Here is a 19111-nt window from a genome sequence, read left to right on the forward strand (position 1 = left end):
ATGTATCCCTCTCAGACCTTTACTGTAAGGTCATTTTCCAGTAAGCAGTTTGTCTCTCCTCTAATATAGCTAACTGAACTCATCTGTGAAGCAAAAAATCTTATGCAGACTTTTTAGCATCTTCCATCTCAAGTATCACAAAACCCTCGCCTCAAAAAATATTTTCTTTCTTTGTTCTCATGCATATCTAATACTGCTTCAAAAGGGATGTTACTGCATCTCTTCATATCTCCTTTAGCATCACACTTTTTTTTTACTGTCATAAATGTATATTCCTTGCCTCTGCCTCTTGAAATAGAGGCAAGTTCTTCCTGATCTTTCCCTTTCCACTTACCTGTGGGTTCATAAATATTGGTAACTATTAAAATTTTCACCTCCCATGCTGTTTCTAATGTTTTGGAGCAGTTCCTGAAAATGTATTTAAGTGCTTTTAAAATTCTTTTGTAAAACTCACCTTTGTCATTGCATATATAAAATTTCCAGTTGGCTTGTAAACGTAACTGTTAGGGCATGACAAGTGATCTCTGATTTCTCTGCAATCCTGGGGCTTTGAATTCACCTTTGTATTCTGCTTGACGTTTTAAGATATTTGGCTTCTGAAGCTATACATTAGAGAGCCTTTTGAGGCTGTATATGAGGTTGTATGTAGCTTTTAAGGCTGTTAATGCTGTTCCTCTGGTATGAAAATCTAAGGATCACCATCAGACAAGATTTGTGGGGGAATCAGTATTTTTTTAAATTAGATTAACTTCTACAGTTAAAAAAATAGGTAGGTGTTTATGTGTATGATCCCTTTCTGATGTCCTCAAATGGTTCAGTTTACCTCGTCATCCCAGCTTGTCTACTTAGGTACTGCTTTTCTCTGCAAACTGCCTGTGTCATGGCTTGACACACTGAATGTCATGACAAAGCCAGCAATTGTTAACCTGGGGTCTGTTCCAGTATGATTATGAATGTAATTTTTTAAACAGTTGTTTGTTCAGTATTCAGTACTGTGAACAAAAAAATCTAACCAGAACATTAAGTCCTGCAGCTGGTAGGTATCAAGCAGTTTTATGAAAAAAACAAAACACATTCATGAATCTTTCTGAAATGATGCAATCTTGAAAGACATTTGGGCTATAAAAATGCTTTAATAAAAGCCTTTAGTCCTGATGCATTTTAGGAAGATCTCTTACTTAAACAGTCACTTCATAATCTCTTCTACAAACAAACTTCAACATGTTGCAGAAATGGTGATTCTCACACAGTTTCAGTGCATGAGACCACCACAGTTATCCTGTGTATTTAAATCAAACCCATGGTATGCCTTTGAACACCATTTGAAAGCTGTCATCAGATTGTACATCAGCAGTCCATTTTTATCATTGAAGTCAGATTTACACCAGTGTATCCTAGAACTGTCCACTGATTTGCTAATAGGAATGTGGTTATTTAAGTATTGCTAATTGATCTTCTACCTATATGAAAGACATGGCAGTCAGTGTTCCTTGGAAAGTATATTTCTGGATTGGAGAGGCTTGCTTTCTGAAGCTTCAGAATATTAGAATGACACGGTAGAGAGTTGGCTGTAAGAGTATAGTGGTTCAGGTTTTAACTTTATATGAAGTTAAATATCTTGTATTTATACGATGAAGTTTATTTGGGATGCTAAAACTATATGATAGGGTCTTTAATTCCTTTAATACTGATTTCAGGGGAAGTGAAATCATTACACTGTTTTTAGGGTGCAAAATACTTTTACTTTATGTAGTCTGCTGTCATGGAACATACAAGGGAAAAATGTGCTGTGCTCTGCTGGTAGAGAATACTCAACATAGGCAGTAAAACTCTCAGTGCCATGCTGATATTACCAGTAATGCTGGTACATGAAGAAAGAAGTAAATAATCATTATTTTCAAGCTCTGCTGGATAACACGTAAGGAGAAGAAATCAGTGCTGGCCAAGTGGAAATGGACAGAATTATTAAAAGAGAATAATTTTCTATGCTTTAAAGGTTATTTGAAACAGTAAAAAGTTACCATGCAACCTAGAATTCAGTGTCCTTTTAAGCTTTAAATGACAGATCTAAGGTAGGATGTACAAAGGTGCAAAGAAGTGTTGCAGCAGATTTGCTTCCTGTGGAATGAAACCCCTGACTGATATTTAGCACTTCAAGGCAGAAACCTTATTTTAGATTTTAGGTATCTTCTTGTCTGTCAGATTAAAAGTCCGCTATGTATTTTAGCTGTGCAATGAAAATGTTGCTTTGCTGGATGTGTTGCTTCATAAGCTAACTAACTGCTCTAAAATGTAAAAAAAATTGTGTACGTTGCTCTCCAGATCTGTGTCTATTATATTTGTATTTCTGTCTGCTCAAATTAAAATACCTGTGTTTACAGTAGACATGAATAAATTCAGAGGTTGTAACAATGAAAGAATTATCTTCCACTATGGAAACTGTTAAAGTGTTGCTAGTTTAGCCAACAGTGGTACTTTAGAAAAGTTCTGCTGATGACAAGTCCAGTAAGGAAAGAAGGTCTGCTTCCTCCTGACTGGATTTTATTCCTGCTATAACTGTGGTGACTCAGTAGCCTTTTTGGTTTACTGTGGTGTAAGGGGGATTAAAAGAACCAAATAGTTGGAGAAGAAGAAAAAGAGAAAATACTAGCTATCCTGCTTGCTCCAAATAGCTGTTACTTAAACTTTTTACTGGTGAACAGCTAAGTGAAATTTGCAAGCTGAGAAAGGGTGTTATGAGGAAGGTGTGCTTAGTAACCAAGCAAGAGAAATGAGATGAAGTAAGGAGTATTATGGTAATTAAAAATGAAACCGGACCTCAGTTTCTTCTGTTTATGTCTTGCAATTTCTAATTATACCAAGCACAGCTCTGTGCAGATCTGAATTGCTCCCCGGCATGGATCATGTTGCTGTGTCTGAGCTGTCATGGATACTGGCTGGAGCAAACCTGGTTTAGGAAGCACATACAAGGCAGCACAGGCAATCTCTCAAAGTGTCTCCTGCCTTCTAAGTTTGTGGAGGTTTCGGTGTGGGGTTTTTTTTTTGTTGTGTTTTTTTTTGGGGGAGGGGGTGTTTTTGTTTGTTTGGGTGGTTTTTTTTTTTTTTGTTTTTGTTTAAGATAGGATTCTTTAAAATAGAACTTGCTTTGTTTTATTTTTGAACCTCCATGCTCTGCTGGCGTTTTGGCCGATGGCTGTATAAAGCATTACAGCAACACCAAATTAATTGCTTTGATTCACATCATCTAATACAACAGTAGTGAAGAGATTCTTTTGCCACTTGTGTACACACCTTTCAGTACACCTCTTTTAATTTGCCTGCCAAAGTCAGTGCGTTCTTTGATTTTGGTAGTAGTTAACCAACAGTTTTGAGAAAGGTTGTGAAAGGAGAAAGAAACCCTGTATGTTTACTACAGAGGAGTATTTTTGTTTGCATACAGTAGTTCCTTCTAATGCATAGTACCATTCAGTGGTCATTTCCGAAAGGAAGCACATTTTCCTCTGAAATATCACCCTGGTGAGAGGGTTTGTTTTCTCTTAGAAAAATGCAAGTATTGTAGGATGACAAGATGTATCATTAAACACAAAGTTGTTTTCAAGAGCTGTTGTGTTAAAAATCACAAGGGGTATGCTACTGTATAGCTCCCAGCGTATGTACCGCAAATTCACTTTGGTCTGTGCCTGCTTTGCACCACATGATGTAGGAAGTTGCTCTGGGTCAAGGAGGTAATTTTTAAGAGTCAGGAAGAAACTGTACGTGGTGTTCTTCCAGTTGATGGGGTTAAGATAAAGGTGCCAGAGGTAGTAGTGAAAGGTGGCAGTGTCAGACTTATATTGACATGCTAGCAGTCACCGTGTAAAGTTTGGAGATGAGATTGCTAAGGGGCCGGAAATCAGAACAGCTTCTCACAAGGCTGTCCTTCAGTTATAAGCTGTTTTCTTCATCCATCTGTTGAGCTGAGGCTGTCTTGTTACCTTTCAGATAGATTTTGCCTGTTTTCCTTCATTTTACTGACTAGACTCTTATTTCAAAATATGGTTGTACTTCTTTGTTGAAAATGTCATTTAGGAATGACTAAGTTTTTCATATTTGTGTAATTCAGGAACCCACGGTATGTTGTTCTTTCTGGCAGGCTACTGAAACCCATCAACCCCCAATATTTGGAACAGAGTAGTTAATGTGGCAGTACTTGAAGATAGTTTAGCTATGACTGTGATGCATCCAGAAAAAGCAAGACATTTGGGGCCAGGGTGAGGGACTTTGATGAAATTTTATCTGGTGTAGAAAGAAATATGTAGAATTTAGACTTTAAATTATCCTACCCCAGTGAAACTGACAGTAATTTCAGATGGAGAACTTTAATTAATATTACAGCATTTTCTCTCATTTCTGTGCATTTTGTAATTCTGTAGAACTTCTGTTATGGCAGAGTTCCATGGGAAGTTTGCAGCCATTCCTCATCCCGAGCTCAAATGAGAGGAGTTTGCGTAGGCAAGGTTTATAGATCTTACCAGAGGAGCGATCACAAATTATCTACTTCCAAACCTGAAAGCCAGTGCTGAGGCATTTGGGATTGCTGCTGCAGCAGCTCATAAAATGCAAACCATGGTATGTGAACCATGCTGTTTGCAAGGGCTGGAGTTGAGCATGTATGTTCCACTGGACGCACTTCATAAATCCTTGACTTCAGATTTTTTTTTTTTTTTTTTGGTACTAGACTGCAAAAGAGACTTTTGGTAAGCCCCTGTTTTTCTCAGCTGGTGTGGAAGTTGTTGTGTTTCTGGTGTTTTTCTAAAGAAACAGGAGCTCTTGCATTTAATGATAAGGTACAGGATTCAGCCCTTTAGAATAACAACGCATTGAGTGCAAGTTGCCCCTTTTTGTTTCATGAAATTGAAACAATTATTGTACAAATAACTGTTTAAATTCATATATGATTCATCCAACTGTGATACAGGATACTGAACTGCAGCTTAAGCTCAATACCTGGCAAATAGTTTAGTTGTATAAGGTGGGAATGATTTGAAGTTCAGTCATGGGTGTTAGCCTGTTCTGTGGTATATGGCTGATTTGGGGTGGCGGTTGTGGTTTGGATGAGGGTGGGGTGGGGGCTGGTGTTTGGTTTGGAGAGTTTTGTTGGTTGTTTTTTAAATCTGTGCAAATCTGTATTTCAGTGAATATAACCTGTGTAAAAGTACTTAAGTTTAAATGCATGTAAGGTACAATAAACCAGGCTTTATGTAATTATTCCTTACTAATGATAGAGATGATTCAGAATCAGAATTTCCTTAGCAGTTCCCTTTAGCTATAGCTTCTCTGGAATGGGAAAACATAATAATGTTCCTGTGAACTGCTTTTCCTGCTAAGCAGATGTGGGATCTGACAGTTTGCCCTTATTTACAGTTTTTCAGCAAGTCCTTTATTCTGTTTTCATTTGGATTTGCAAGGAACCTTTTATTTGACGAAAGCCTTTGCTTACCTCAACTCCAGTGGAAACCTTGGGTGGATGCAACTGCTAAGCATTTGCATATCCTTCTCCCACTGTTGTTTTACAGACGTGAATTTGGATTCTCATGAAGAAGTTGTCTGTTACAGGAGAGGTACCAGAAAATAGTGTCTCATTTGGAGTTCTTTCTACTATGGAGCCACAAGAGAGGCCTGGGTTCCGGCCACTGTGGAACTCTTACATGATTTTTAACTTCTTTCATGGTAGCAGAAACACACTTCCTCAATAGTATGTTTGGGCAGAAAGTCAACAATATGCCTCTGACAAAGACTTCTTTCTATTTAGTAAACCTGTAAGAACAGAGTATGGCATGGAATATGATTAGCTACCAAAAAATGTCAAGTTAGGAAATCCCTAATTCCACTATGGAAGGATGAAAATTCCCTCCTGCCCCCTTGATCCCCCCCCACAGCCCTGAAGAACTGATTAACTGAGGCTGCCTTTCGTACACCATTAAGACTTGCTTGCTGCTATTGTCTCCTGCAGAAACAGCACTTTCCTGCTAACTGGTTAACTGTATCATGTCCTTGAATGCATTTTCTTCTAACGTCCTTTCAGGATTTTAGAAGTGCTCCATAGTATGTACAACCCTTCCACCCCCCAAAAAATGTGACAATAGTATTCTTTCCCTGATCAGGTTTTGTTCTTTCCATTTGTCAAATGTTTGGGTTTCCCCCCCCCCCCCCAGTGCTACTGCAGCAAAAATGCCTGCCTTTTGTTTATGTCTTCGTACACTGGCATCATGACATCATCAGTGATATCGCCGGGGAAAAAATATGCATAGCTGTAGCTAAACCAGCTGTTTGTTAGCAACCCAGCTAGTCTGCTTTCGTTTCTTCTCATTAGTGTATACGCAGCAGTGTTTCCTGCTTAAGAGATGTAGAAGGTTCTCAGCCACAAACCATCTGCTCGGTCTGTGTCTTTGGGTAGATAAAAATGGTGGCACTTTAAAATATACTCATTCTTGATAATGGAATTTTTTATTAAACACAATGAATGTGAAAGCCTGTAAGATATTCATTGCGGGATTTAGTTCTGGGTAATTCTGAATCCTTTACTACCCATCATTTATAATTCGGTGTAATCATAGAGACTGCATATCAACTGTTAGAAAACCTTAATAATACACAATGAGCAAGATGCACAGAACAATAGAGAAACAGGGAATTTTGTCACTGATTTGCATGATGACGCAGTAAAGCCTATGAATCTGTGTTTGTCACGCTTGTCCCTTCTTCCATGCAAATCGGCAGCAAAACTTCCACTGACTTTCATAGGACTAGAATAATGCCAACAATGAGCAACAAGCTGTCATTTATTCTTAGGAGGGAGATCACAGATAGAGTAAGTAGGTATTTCACTTGCGGAATGTTAATGAGAGCACAGTTTCTCTTTGCCATCTTATATTTTCAAAATGCTTATGAATTATTCCAGAGATAATTGACTATTTCATAGAATAGCTGCATCTTTGCAATGTTAATATTATGGTTAATTATTTGTTCAGTACCAGTTTTCAGCATGGAGAAGAGCTGTTCATTTCTCATCACTAGCAGTATATTAAAGAGTTTTAAATTAGGATATTCTGGGAATTCACTCTGTAATAGGTGTTAAGCTGTCTCCAAATGTTCCAAAAACCAATATATCAGTAAAAAAAACCCACCATTAAATATTTAACTTTTTATGCAAGTGCTTTTGTAATTTTGAATACAGGTATTCACTTGTTCCAGTGTAAAATGCTTAGGTAAATATTATTAAACAATATAAAATGTTATTTAAATGTATAATTTTGTGTTAAAAAAAAATCCCCCAAAACCAAACGTCCTCTCCCCCCCACCCCGACCCAACTGAGTATCACCAATTATTATCAAGAAGACTTTAGATTCCATTGTACTGAATAATTTGTCATTTGGATTTGAGACTAATCCTTGATCAAATGGCCAATTCTTATTCACCTGAGTAGTCTCCCTGAAACCAGCAAAACTAATTTTATGACCAAAAATTACCGGATAATGCCCTTGACTGATAAGAGAAATTTAAATCAAGGGGCTTCTTTTTAGGAACAGTTTTTCGTTCAGAAGCTCGTCCTCTATGTAAAGGATAAACACTGGCAGATGAAGTGTTGGAAAAATATTACCTCTTCAGAATATTAATTTCAGTGTGCGCTATGTATGGAGTGATGCAGACAATGTAAGGGTTTTGCCACTCCCCACAGGAAAAATTACTTTTAGCAACTCTTAATTTCTACTTGAACCCGTGTTACGATAGGAGTAATAATAAAAGTTGAGAGGATTTCCACAATGACTGTTGTCTTAATGAGGTAAAGAAGCCTTAGAATTTGTTGTTCTTTCCCGATAGTAGACCTCAGCTGATAAAAATATTCCCAGCCGGTGAAATCAGAGGCATGCCTGGCTTTCTCAGACAAAACTCCCATGTGATCATGCAGGCAGCCTCAGTGAGCCTGAAGCTGCTCAGCAAGCAGTAGGTAATGAGTCTTTGTGCAGAGCGAAGCTCTTGTGGCTGAACAATAAAGCATATGGTACCAGCAATAAAACACGGGGCTGGGAAATTTAAGAAGATTCTGCTGGAACTAGGAAGACAGTGAATATGTCAAACGTTATAAAATGATGATCAATCTGGTTTGGTTCCTATTTAATAAAAACAGTGCATGGATTGGAAAAACAGCAGTTTGAACAGGTCAGTTGTTTTACAGATTCTTCGCACACTTCAGTATTTTAAATATAAGTGGGGGTTTTGCTATTTCCTTATTACTACTAAATCCAGGGGTGGTTTTTCATTTTATAAGGTGGTATCGGAAGGGTGCACATCAGTGTGATACCAAGCTAAATAAATTGTGTAAGTTCTGGGATCAGATTCATTGTAAAAATATTTTTACCATTGTTCTTATGCAATTCAAACTTCAGTTGTGCATGAAAAAAAGGATAGTAATATTAAATTTATGCTAGATGGATCATTTACCAATATCATAAAATATTTAGTAACAACAATCTATTATTCTGTTATGTATTTGAAGCTATTTTTTTTCTCAGTAGGAAATCTGTACTCTGGTTAAAAATAATGTAACACTGGAGCATATCTAACTGAGTGCTTACATTTGTTTCTTTGCTCCACGTTTTTCTTGGATAATTTTGAAAGTGGTGTTTTGTGTTGTTTGTAATGCCTTTGTATCCACACAGGAATGACACGTTATAACCCTTTGCATTTATTTTGCTCTAATATTGATGCAAGAGATGTTATTTTTCAAGCAGGTATTTATGTCTATTTATGTCTCATGGTAGTTCCTAGTTAATTATACATGATATTTCATTTTTGAAAACTGCCCCCCTGAGATTTTAGTGGCCTGTGTTTGTCTTCCAGAGGGAAGACATGTCATTTCTCCGTTACATCACAATGCATAGGAATTAACTGTGTAAAAGTTTTTATCCCCAAACCTCTGTAGTAGTGTTTGTCTGTTTTCACCAGCACTCAGAAATCATAAACTTGATATGCTGGCACTGTCTTAAAGAAATAGATCTGTTGATTTGAGGGTAATATTTCGGCAGGAAGAAGACCGAGCCTTTGAAATGGGATTGGGAAAATAAAGAAGAAAAAAAAAAACAAATATAGAGAGCAGGATGTGATTTTCATGTGAGAGTGTGATTTGAGGCAAGAAGTGTTCTTAATGAACACCCCTCTGCCTAGCTCAGAGGAGCGTTGTGTAAATACCCGGGGCCGGGGCTCGGAATGCTGCTGCGCGGGCACCCCGCGCCGGCTGCGCAGCCTCGCTCGCCTTGCGTCCGCGCCGGGGTTACTATTGTGTCTGTGCGTGATGCTAATTCACGTGGGTGCCTTGAAACGAGCCGTGCGCGCAGCGGGTCCGTCGCTGACCCGCGGTCCCTTCCTGCTCCCATTGGAAAAGGGGGAAAGGGAAAAGAAGCCGCGCTCCGGCTGTGGAGCGGGGCTCCGCGCAAACCAACGGGCGTGCGGACGGGCTGCTGCCGGTCGGGAGCACCGTACTGGCGGACGCGGCCGGTGGGGGCCAGCAGCTCCGGCCGCTGTGCGCGGTTTCTGTGTGTGTGCCCGGCGTGCCCTGCGGCGGGGAGGGGCCATGCAAATGATGGGGCGGGCGAATTGTTCGGTGGCGAGGGGCCCGCAGTGTGTGCGGTGCCCCGCGGCGGTGGCGGGATGCAGTGGCTCGGAGGTCGCTTGTTCCCCTCTTGCTCCTAGCAGGTCGGCACCACAGTGTCCTGTGCGAATACCTGCCTATGACCACGGCTTGGGAGGGGGCCCTGCAGCCCACGGCCTCGTAGGTCATAGAGATTCGGGGTGTCTTTAAGTGCAGAATTTTCCAGCTATAAATATTACTACAGCGTCAGTGAAGGTGCTTTGCAATCTTTGTATTAAAACATCCTATAAAATATAATTCTATATAAAAAAGGCAACATCTCTGAAAACAGGCACGTTCAGGCTAGATCTGAAGGGCTGTGATAAAGTATTTGTTTCATTGTATGCAGCTGGCAACGGAGAACACGGTAACGACTGTAGTAACACCTGCACTATTTACCGTCGGATTGGGTGAAATACACTGAACTTCTCACTCCTTACTGATTTAGATGGAGAAAACAAAGCAGCACATAGTCATGCGGTTTGTATAATTGCCGTATTTGTCTGAAATGAGTACAGCCGGTTTTACATTTAAGAGGCATTTAGGTACTTACAGTAAATACATATGTAGGTAAGATAAACAGTGAGTTCTAAAATAACAATAGGAACTTCCCTGTGGAACTGCATTCCCACTGTTATAATGGAATCACACTTTGAAATGCACCTGCCTTTTCCATACATGCATGCAGGAAACAAAAAAGCCAAAGGTTTTCCCTGTGAATCGGGCACTTTATGTTCTAAAGTGCTCCCAGTATTAAGTTATTTAAAGAACTTTAAATAAAAAGATTCAGAGGATTCCTGAGCAAGCAGGTGTTCTGTGTTGCTGCCAAATTATGGTAATTCTGAAATAAACTTATTGCTCCTATCTAAACTCTATTGAAGCAGTGGTTTATATAAACAATTCATGCTGCAATTTGATTCTGGATGCTGAGCTTCTAGAAGCATCATAAATAGAACCAAATCTTTCTGCATGCATCAGATGGTTTGGAGATAGAGACACAATTCTTTTCTGTATTACAGAAATTCAGCGTTAATTCTACTGATCTTAAATTACTTTACATCTGAGAAGCCAGAGTCTGGCGCATAATGTTTTGATTAGAGCATGCACAATGCTTACTGTGCATTTTTTGAATTTGGGTCTCGTTTGTTTATTGGAAAAAGGAATTTGTTTTTGTTGTAAAACACACTGGTTTGGATTGATGCAATAGTTGAATATATTATAAAGTTGAAGTTTAATATTAATTGAAGACGCAATAGTCATCATTTAGGGTACATAACAGCAAATATTTAGAAATTAATTCCAAAGCTTAAGTATTTTCCCTGAAATAGGAAGAGATGATTCTGCCATCTAAAACTCTTACTTGCTCTTAAAATGTACTCCTAGTAACTGCGCCTTGAAGTTTAGGGTTTTTTTCCCCCTGAACAACCAGATGGAAGGTCAGGCTGTAGAAGGGCAGGTATAATCTATTGCAAGATTTAAAAGCTGTCTGAAAGATAAATTTACATGTAGCCTGTCAGTGTCTGTCTTTGCCCTTGATCTGAACCAGTTATGATGCTGAGGAAAAACTGGATTATAAATGTGTCATTCCCTTAGCAAAACATCAACAGACACCCTCATATCTTTAAAATGTTGATGCCATTTGAAGTTCTATCAGTGAGTTTTGATCACTTCTGCTTTGTTGCACTTTTGTAGGGCTTTTTGACCCTGAAGAAGGAATTGAATGTAGATAAAAGATATGACTCGTTTACAAATACACACAAGCCGCAAATATTTACTAGGTTAAAACAACTCTAGGATAAATAGCATGGCTTTTATTTCCCCATCTCTAGAAATACGGATACAGTATTTAGTGTAACGTGTGATAAATGGGAGTTACGAATAATTGCTAACATAAAATCTGAAAAATTGTAGGCTTTTTCCTCTTTCCAGTTTATGCATATGTCTTGCCAACAGCTCCAGTTCCTCTAGTCTTGTCCCCCACCCTCTAAAAAAGTTTGCGTTTCTAGGACCTCTGCTTCAGTTCTCTGTCAATTTCTGTCTTGTTTTTACCACATGAAATAGAGAACATGGGAAAAGGAGCGTAAATGTGTATCACAATAAATATTTGATGGAAAATCCAATTAATATGTAAGTTGTCTAAAAGTGAAATAAGGGATAAAAGAAAGAGGAGAGGAGCTGATGAATTTTTTTTTTTTTTTTTTTGTTTTCTGGGTGTTTTTTTTTGTCTGTTTTGGTTTTTTTTTGTGGTTTTTTTTTGTGTGTATGTTTAAATGCAAGAATTTAAGCAAGGATATTTCTTAAAACTTAACATCAGAATGCATTGGACCACTTGTAGTTAGGCTTTCTGATGAAAAGATAGATGGCTTTTTGTTACTACTTCATGAGTCATTTCATGAAATATTTAACTTGATGTCCTGATTCAGTTTGGAGCTGGTTAGCATCCTGCTCTTTCATAAGCAATAGGGATTTGCATATTTATTGTCTAGTGTGAAATAGGAAATATGGGATGCATGGTATGGAGCTTGACCCTCATCAGTCTTTATGAAGGATGCGGGCAGGAACTAGAACATCATTTACCGACTGTAGCTTCACCATCCCATGTAGTCCTTGGATTTTGATGAGGAAATGCAATCAAGTGGTACTGTTATGTAGTGGAAGGCTACAGAGTAAATAAGCCTCCGCAGTAATTGTAGCTTTCATTAGCATGCTGCCCTTTTGAGGGTAGTGAGAGGAATTTGGGGTCATGTTACATTTATTTATTTCATAGTGGTAAATCATTTCTGTGCTTGGCTATAATCATGTTTTTCATCTGCTGCAAATCAGGACAAATTGGTCAGTGTTGAGCTCTGTGCTGCTGCTGCTATTCTGGTGCAAGTACCTCATCTAGCTGGTCCAAAGCTGGCCTGGGGATCTGTAGCCCCTGCAGTAAAAGCGCTGTCTGCATAAAGCAGCAGGAACTGCTGTTGGACGACCATGAGAGCTGTGGGAGGAAAGGCAGGTAGACCAGAACCAGGACTTGCATTTCCCTGCAGGGGGTCTCGGCTGGTGGAAGAGGGCTGCTTTTCAAACCCATCTCCATGGGCTGCCTGTGAGAGGGCTCCTCCGGTGCCTGTTTGCATCTCCCACCTGAGGATCAGCTGGCTGGCATATCGGGGAGGATGACGTAGGCTGACGTTGTGGTGGCTTCAGGAGGAGGTTGGGTTTTTTGAATAAGGTTCTGAATTTATTATTATTGAGCAAAGTCTCCTTTTAATGTAGTATGAATATGTTAGAAAAAGTGAGCTGGATTGCTGTTGTTTTCAGTTATACTTCCTAGGTGACAGCAGTCTCTAGTAAATGCTGTTTGTCTGGGGGTGAAAGGGTAAACAAAACAATGTTGAAAGCCACAAAATATATTTATTCATTATTTTTAGTGTGCACAACATGAACTGTGGCGGCTGAGCAGGCTATTCTCAAGCAAACATTTTTGCCTGCAAGTACTTTATTATGGGGGTGGAGGGAAACCCCCTGACTGGGGGGAGTCGGAGTGCTTGCAGAGCTGCCATTGTTTTGCTCTGTTGTAGTACCAGAGTCTTTATTGAACCATTAACTTTCAGAGTAGCTCAAGGTTTAACTTGGTAGCTTTCAGTTAAGTCACTCTGTTGTTTACCATTATGCCCTCCTCGCTCACTCTTATTTCTAAACAAACATCTTTTTAACAGTAAAATGGAAAAGTGATAATTGCAAGAAATTAACCTTCTCATCTCAGCTCCCCTGGAAAAGACAGAATAATCAGGGATTTGATAAAGAAAAATATCAAAAAATATCTCAGAATATAAAACCCCTCCACTCTCAGGTTGAAAGTGTAAGCCACATACCTTCATAGCAGTGCTTTTCAGGAGAGCCTAAGGCAGGTAATTAATTTTGTCCCAGCAGAGTCCTCTGGCTGAGGTGTCTTTGAATGGCCACAAGGTGCTTACAAGTCAGGCAGTGCTATGGGAATGGGCTAGCTGCTTAGTTCCTATTCATCAGTGTCTCAGTGACAAGAGTGCCTTGGGAATTGTATGGGTACATACTTCTTATCAGACCTGCAGCTCTTCTGTCAGCCTTCTGGAAGAGTTTTCGGCTTTGAATTATAAAGTGAACTGAAAGGGATTTTTAGGCATGTTTATTATGATGTCAAGTTGCTACAGCCATGACTTCCAGTTTTTCTGTAGTACTACAAAAAAGCGAAGAGAGTCAGTGTTCAATTCTAACACAATCGGGATCTAATTTTAGGTCAGCCTTAATGTGGCCTGTGGCTTTGCACATTCTTATTGTGATAACATCATATACCCTTTCTTCATGTGCCTTTATGTTGAGGATATAAAGGCACACACACAGAGGTGTGTAAGGACCCTTGTGTAATGGAAAGAATAGCTGTGATTGAATGAATATGCATTTTAGAAATCCGACCCTGAGGTGGTCAGTGAAATTACTGGGAAGACTACTGGCTTACAGAGAAACGTTTTTGTTTGTTGATTGTGTTTGTTTTGCCTCTCTTCACAAAAGTCAACCATCTCATTCTGTGATGCTCTGGTCATTAAATTTGCGAATCTAAAATCTTAGTGTAGCTGATCTTTTTGACTGATTTCTTAAGGACATTAGACTTACACAGTTATGCTTTCTCTATCCCTATCATATTGTTTGATGTGTCTGTCATGTTTTCCTTACAAGCTTCTTTTTTTTTAACCTATTACCTCATTTTAGCTGAGTTTGAAAGGGAAGTAGTAGATCTCAAAGTATTGTGCAGACAGGTGGTGAGATGGATAAGGGAGAGAGACTGTTAGTTCACATCAGTGAAAAAGTATTTGCACTATGACTAAATCCCTGAGTATCAAAGTAACCACACAGAGCAATACTTAAACACCATGACCCTGGGGAAGAGCATCAGTGAACCAACACCCCTACTGTGCCTCAGGCAGCAAATCCATAAAGGATCAAGTTCCACTGGTTTCTCAGAATATATATATTTTTTTTTTTCCTCATAAACTTGAAATTAAATTTTGCTTGTGTGTTCTGGCTGATAGCTGAGTAGCTTATTTTTATCTTGTGCTGTGAATTATCAACACTTTATATATGTGTCAGTGGCAGGAGGAAGCTTAGCAGTTGCATGAATTCCCTATTTGTTGTGCATGTTATTTTGGGGTGAATTTCCCCAACAATAAACATTTTAACAATAAACAATGTCTATTGTTGAAATAATATCATTGCTAAAAACATACTAGTTTTCCTGGCTGAATAGATACACCATATGTGGTGAAAAGTCAAAAAGCAAATAATAGAAACAAACCTTAATTTTTACATCTTATTTTTAAGTGTCGTATTTTGTGGGCCTGAATGCCTGCTTTGGAATGTCTTGGGTGTGTGTTAAACCTCCAGATTGTAACAGTAAATGTTGGTTGTGTGTTGTCCTTGATTTAGATAGAGAGCTTGAATTATTATAGCCATAAAGCTATTTTTGAAGATAGTAGATTCAAAGCATCACAGCCTTCCAGTAGATATTAATAATTTATATTTTCCAGTACACATAGTTTTATTGACTCCATTCTCCAGGGAGAAACATGCCCTTAAACATCTTTTTACTAATTTTGGCTGCACTTGAGGCCAAGCCTGGAATGAAGTCATGATTTTACTTTCATGCCATGGAGCTATATCCATTTCATGGGTGGCAATTGAATGTTAGCTCCTGCTGACCAAAATTGTTTGTGTTTATAGGGGCCTGTTTCATACACTCTTCCTTAAGTATTTCTGCTAAAGAAAGCAATAGGTTGTATGGTATTTTTGAGCTGCTCGTTTTACCATTTTATTTCAGCTTCTCATTAGAAAAAAGATACAGAGTAACCTCTTTCAAGAAGTGTTTTGTGCTATCAGAGATGCCAGTCTTGTCACTTAAGTTGCTGCTAATAGCTGTGCCAAATATTTATTTGGTGTCTTAAAAATGCACACAGCCCTGTGAGGGTAGTAGAGAATTGTGTTTATGATGTTCTTCCTAATTTTAACATTTATTGTAAAAATAAAGTAAGATGCTATGGGAACTTTTTATGGTTTTGTCTTAAAAAAAAAAAAATCAAAAGGAAAAAATAGAAAGCACACAAAACCCAAACCTTTTGATTTGTTGTTCATAAGTTGTCAGATGCAAAGAACAAACCTCATACCATAAGTTTTATATTACTTGTTATTGAAGTTGGAAGACCATGATCTGACTATTGTAATATCAGTGGCTCCACACCAGCTTCCGTGCTCTCTCTCACTGAAAACGTGGAGGCTCCTGGAGCTCCCATATCTGTGTCAGTGCTTGCATAAGCATAAGAGAAAGTATTCCTGCAGCTGTGCCTTTTCTTGGGTGGATGTGACAAGACAAAGGCATTGGGTTGGACAAAATAATCTGCCAAGCTGGAATTTGAACGCTGAATTAAGGAGAGGGAAGTTGAAACAGTCTCCATTAGGGAACGTGCTGAGCATGCCTATTGTACAACGCTGCAGCAATACTAGACTGCAAATGGCTGCTGGCTGTGCACAGGCAGTTCTTTAATATCTCAGGATTTGGTGCATAATAGGCTAAGACCATTTTTCATGCTACCTATACAATGAATTCTTGTTAACAATATTTGTTAAGGCATATTAAACATCCACATTAAACCTGTATACATAATTAAATTCTGCCAGTATATGACAGAAGAAAACCTGTGTTAGAAGAGCAGCAAAATTTGCAGAGCTAAGAAATGAATAGCAAATTGGCAAATAGCATAATTTTTGCCATCATATGACCCTACAGTGCATTTATGTTTATATCCAAAGCGATGTATGTTTACACTTCAGAGATGCCTGTTGAAGCTAAGAATATATTGCACAAGGGTACTGTAAATGGTCTAGCTGCATTAGGGCAACATTCTGTTTCACATGGTATTTCTGCCGAGAAGCTGTGTGTATCAGTACAACTGATCTGCCTCTGCTGATCGTGCTGTCTTGTTCAAAGTAGCTGAGCTAATAATGCAAGTCCTTAGCTATATGTTCATATACATTGTATAGATGAATACCTGCTGCTCAGCTTCGAGGGCACCCTTTTTTGTATCTGCTTTGTTTACATTCTTTACAACTGGCCTCCAGTGATCATGACAGCACATGGTTTCCCTATTTAATGTATATTTCTATGAAACAGTGAATGAAACTTGAAACTTTTGGCTCAGAGGCCATCTTCTGTAGGCAAAGGTTTTTTTTTAATAACCTTTTACATCAGTTCCTTCTCATCTCTTTCTCTCCCTCCAGTTTTACCTCTTCCATTGTGCTCCTATTCAGTCTGTATTGTCAGTCTCAAAAATCGACTCATTTAGGCGAATTTTTATATGTTTAGGCACATCTTTGACACTGAGAGATGTCCACACTAAAAATTTCAAGTGTTTTCCTTAAAGGTCCTGTGAGTGAGGGCTCTTTTCAACTGCTGTAGTTACAGGGTTTTTTTTTTATTACTATTTTTTAACACAGGTAAAACAGTTTATCACTTTTCACTTTGTAAGTACTTTTGACAAGTTCAGCTGGCAAAGAAGATGAGAAGAAATGGGCAAAAAGCGAGAGGATAAGAGCAAGCTCTTCATGTTCCCCTTTCCAGAAGAATGTATTTAGAGAGGAATAGGCAACATAATTGATTCCTGCCAGAGGCAGTATGAATTTGTATCTTTACCCTTGACTTGACTTTTAGCCTATATTTATTTAGCCATGTAAATTGTTGTAGCCATTTCTTTTGACCATCCCCTTGGCAGTCTCGTTGTTGACGCTTTCACTTCATTTCCCCCGCATTTAAGTCATAATGGCAGGAAGTATTTTTGAAAGAAGGTGTATAGGCTAAAACTAAACACTGTGCCACTCTTAACTCCAAGTGCTGATGCTTTCTCAATTAAAGCAAACATTGAGTAGTAGAAAGTCTATTTCTTCATCGAAAAGTTTGGACTAAATATTTAAATTGTAATCTTGAGGTTACATCAGCTGTGATATACAAACTTAATGTTTTACAGATGTAGTTAAGGGTGTTAGAAGAGTTGATTTTAAGGTGGCTGTAAGATAAAAGAATCCAATGGCCTTTTATTGAACGGGAGAGGGATTAATGTTCAGAAAAAGAGTTTGGAAAATGAACAGGCCAAACTATCACTCCCCTGGAGATGCTATTATTTAATACATCTGCTTTGTTTTTCAAACATTTCCTTCTAGTGGCTTAGAATTGATCAGAATCCCATTGTGTTTGAAGGCAAAGCAAAATTACAGAGCTTATTTACTGATGCAGACGTCCAGTAGTGTACTGTAGGGAGGAGGGATCCTTCCTAGGAGAGTTGAGGTGGCTGAAAAATACACTGTCCTTCCAAGGACTGATTTGCTTTGAGGAGAAATACATTGTTTCTTGTGGTAAGTATAGGCTGTGGTCATTAAGGACCACAGATCTTTTGCTCCTGAGTAAAGTTTCAGGATTAGTCCCAAACTTATGTTCTCTTAGTGAAATACGAAGCAAAGCAATTAGAGGTTAGATGTGTGAGAGTTAAATATTGTAATTATCGATGTCTGGGTGGTTACCCTTCAGCATGGAACCACAGCTCAGCTGTTGGCTACTGAAGCTCCCTATTTCCAGGGTCACAGTCCAGTACCTGCTGCTGAAAGCAGGCTCATAAATTTTCCCCTTCAAGAACAGAGCATAGGTCACTCTTCTTCTTAAAGCACATTTCTTGTCAAGATCTGCTGCTGAATGGGTTTCATATTAATTTACACAGTAGCTCAACAGCTGAAAGATTCACCATGATGCTGGAGAGCTACATCTGTTGTTCAGTAATTGCTGTCTCTTAAGTTGCAGCTTAGCAGAGAGCATTCTAATTCCTTTACTTAGGTGGACACCATTTCACTGTATAGAAAATAATGCCAAAGAGAATGTGCACAGGTAGTTTTCAAATTCCTGTACTGTATTTATCAGCCTTCCAGGTACATAAATTATCACTCGTGGGTTTGGGCCTGGCCCAACCTTTCCACCCCTTCTTCTCAACATGCTCTGCACTTGTACTATGGTTCTGTTTTGTTCTTAGACACCTTGCTTGGAAGAACACCAAGGTTCTGTTTCCTGGGGAAGTCTGGACATGAAGTTATGCAGGCATCTCAAATCCCTGTAACTTCTGAGTATGTGCAGAAGCAGCATTTATGCTAGGGGAACTTGAAAGTGAGATCCTGTGCTGTTAAAGAAGGCAGTTTGGGCAGAGCCTTCTGGGAAAAGGAGGTTTGGTCTGAGGACTGGTCAAAGACAAGGACACTGGCATCATGTAAAAATTCTTGGTTTCTCAACTGAAAGCAGCTATTTCTCAGTCAACAGGCAGTAAGCAACCATTTGTATGTCCCTGTGCACTTGCAGGGGGTAGACTGAGCAGGTGTAATTTCAGTGTGCAATTTGTACC

General features: G+C 38.9%; 1 protein-coding gene across 7 annotated transcripts in view; it reads left to right on the forward strand.

Annotated features, from left to right (window-relative positions):
• The window catches only part of CSRNP3 (cysteine and serine rich nuclear protein 3), a 100719-nt gene that overhangs the window by 51302 nt on the left and 30306 nt on the right, over window positions 1–19111 (forward strand). Inside the window, exon 1 of one of the 7 annotated variants that reach the window (XM_057423755.1) lies at window positions 6341–6418. The exons of 4 other annotated variants lie outside the window; for them this stretch is intronic. The gene's annotated coding sequence lies outside the window, so the exon portion shown is untranslated. Of the gene's footprint in view, window positions 1–6340; window positions 6419–7950; window positions 8201–18747; window positions 18840–19111 lie in introns of those variants that run through there. 2 more of the 7 variants (XM_057423752.1, XM_057423754.1) reach the window with 2 other exon arrangements.

Source organism: Pezoporus wallicus, unplaced genomic scaffold (genome assembly GCF_028554395.1).
Source record: "Pezoporus wallicus isolate ANWC-B61680 ecotype Strahan unplaced genomic scaffold, APGP_CSIRO_Pwel_v1 contig_1181, whole genome shotgun sequence".
Taxonomy (NCBI): Eukaryota; Metazoa; Chordata; class Aves; order Psittaciformes; family Psittacidae; genus Pezoporus; species Pezoporus wallicus.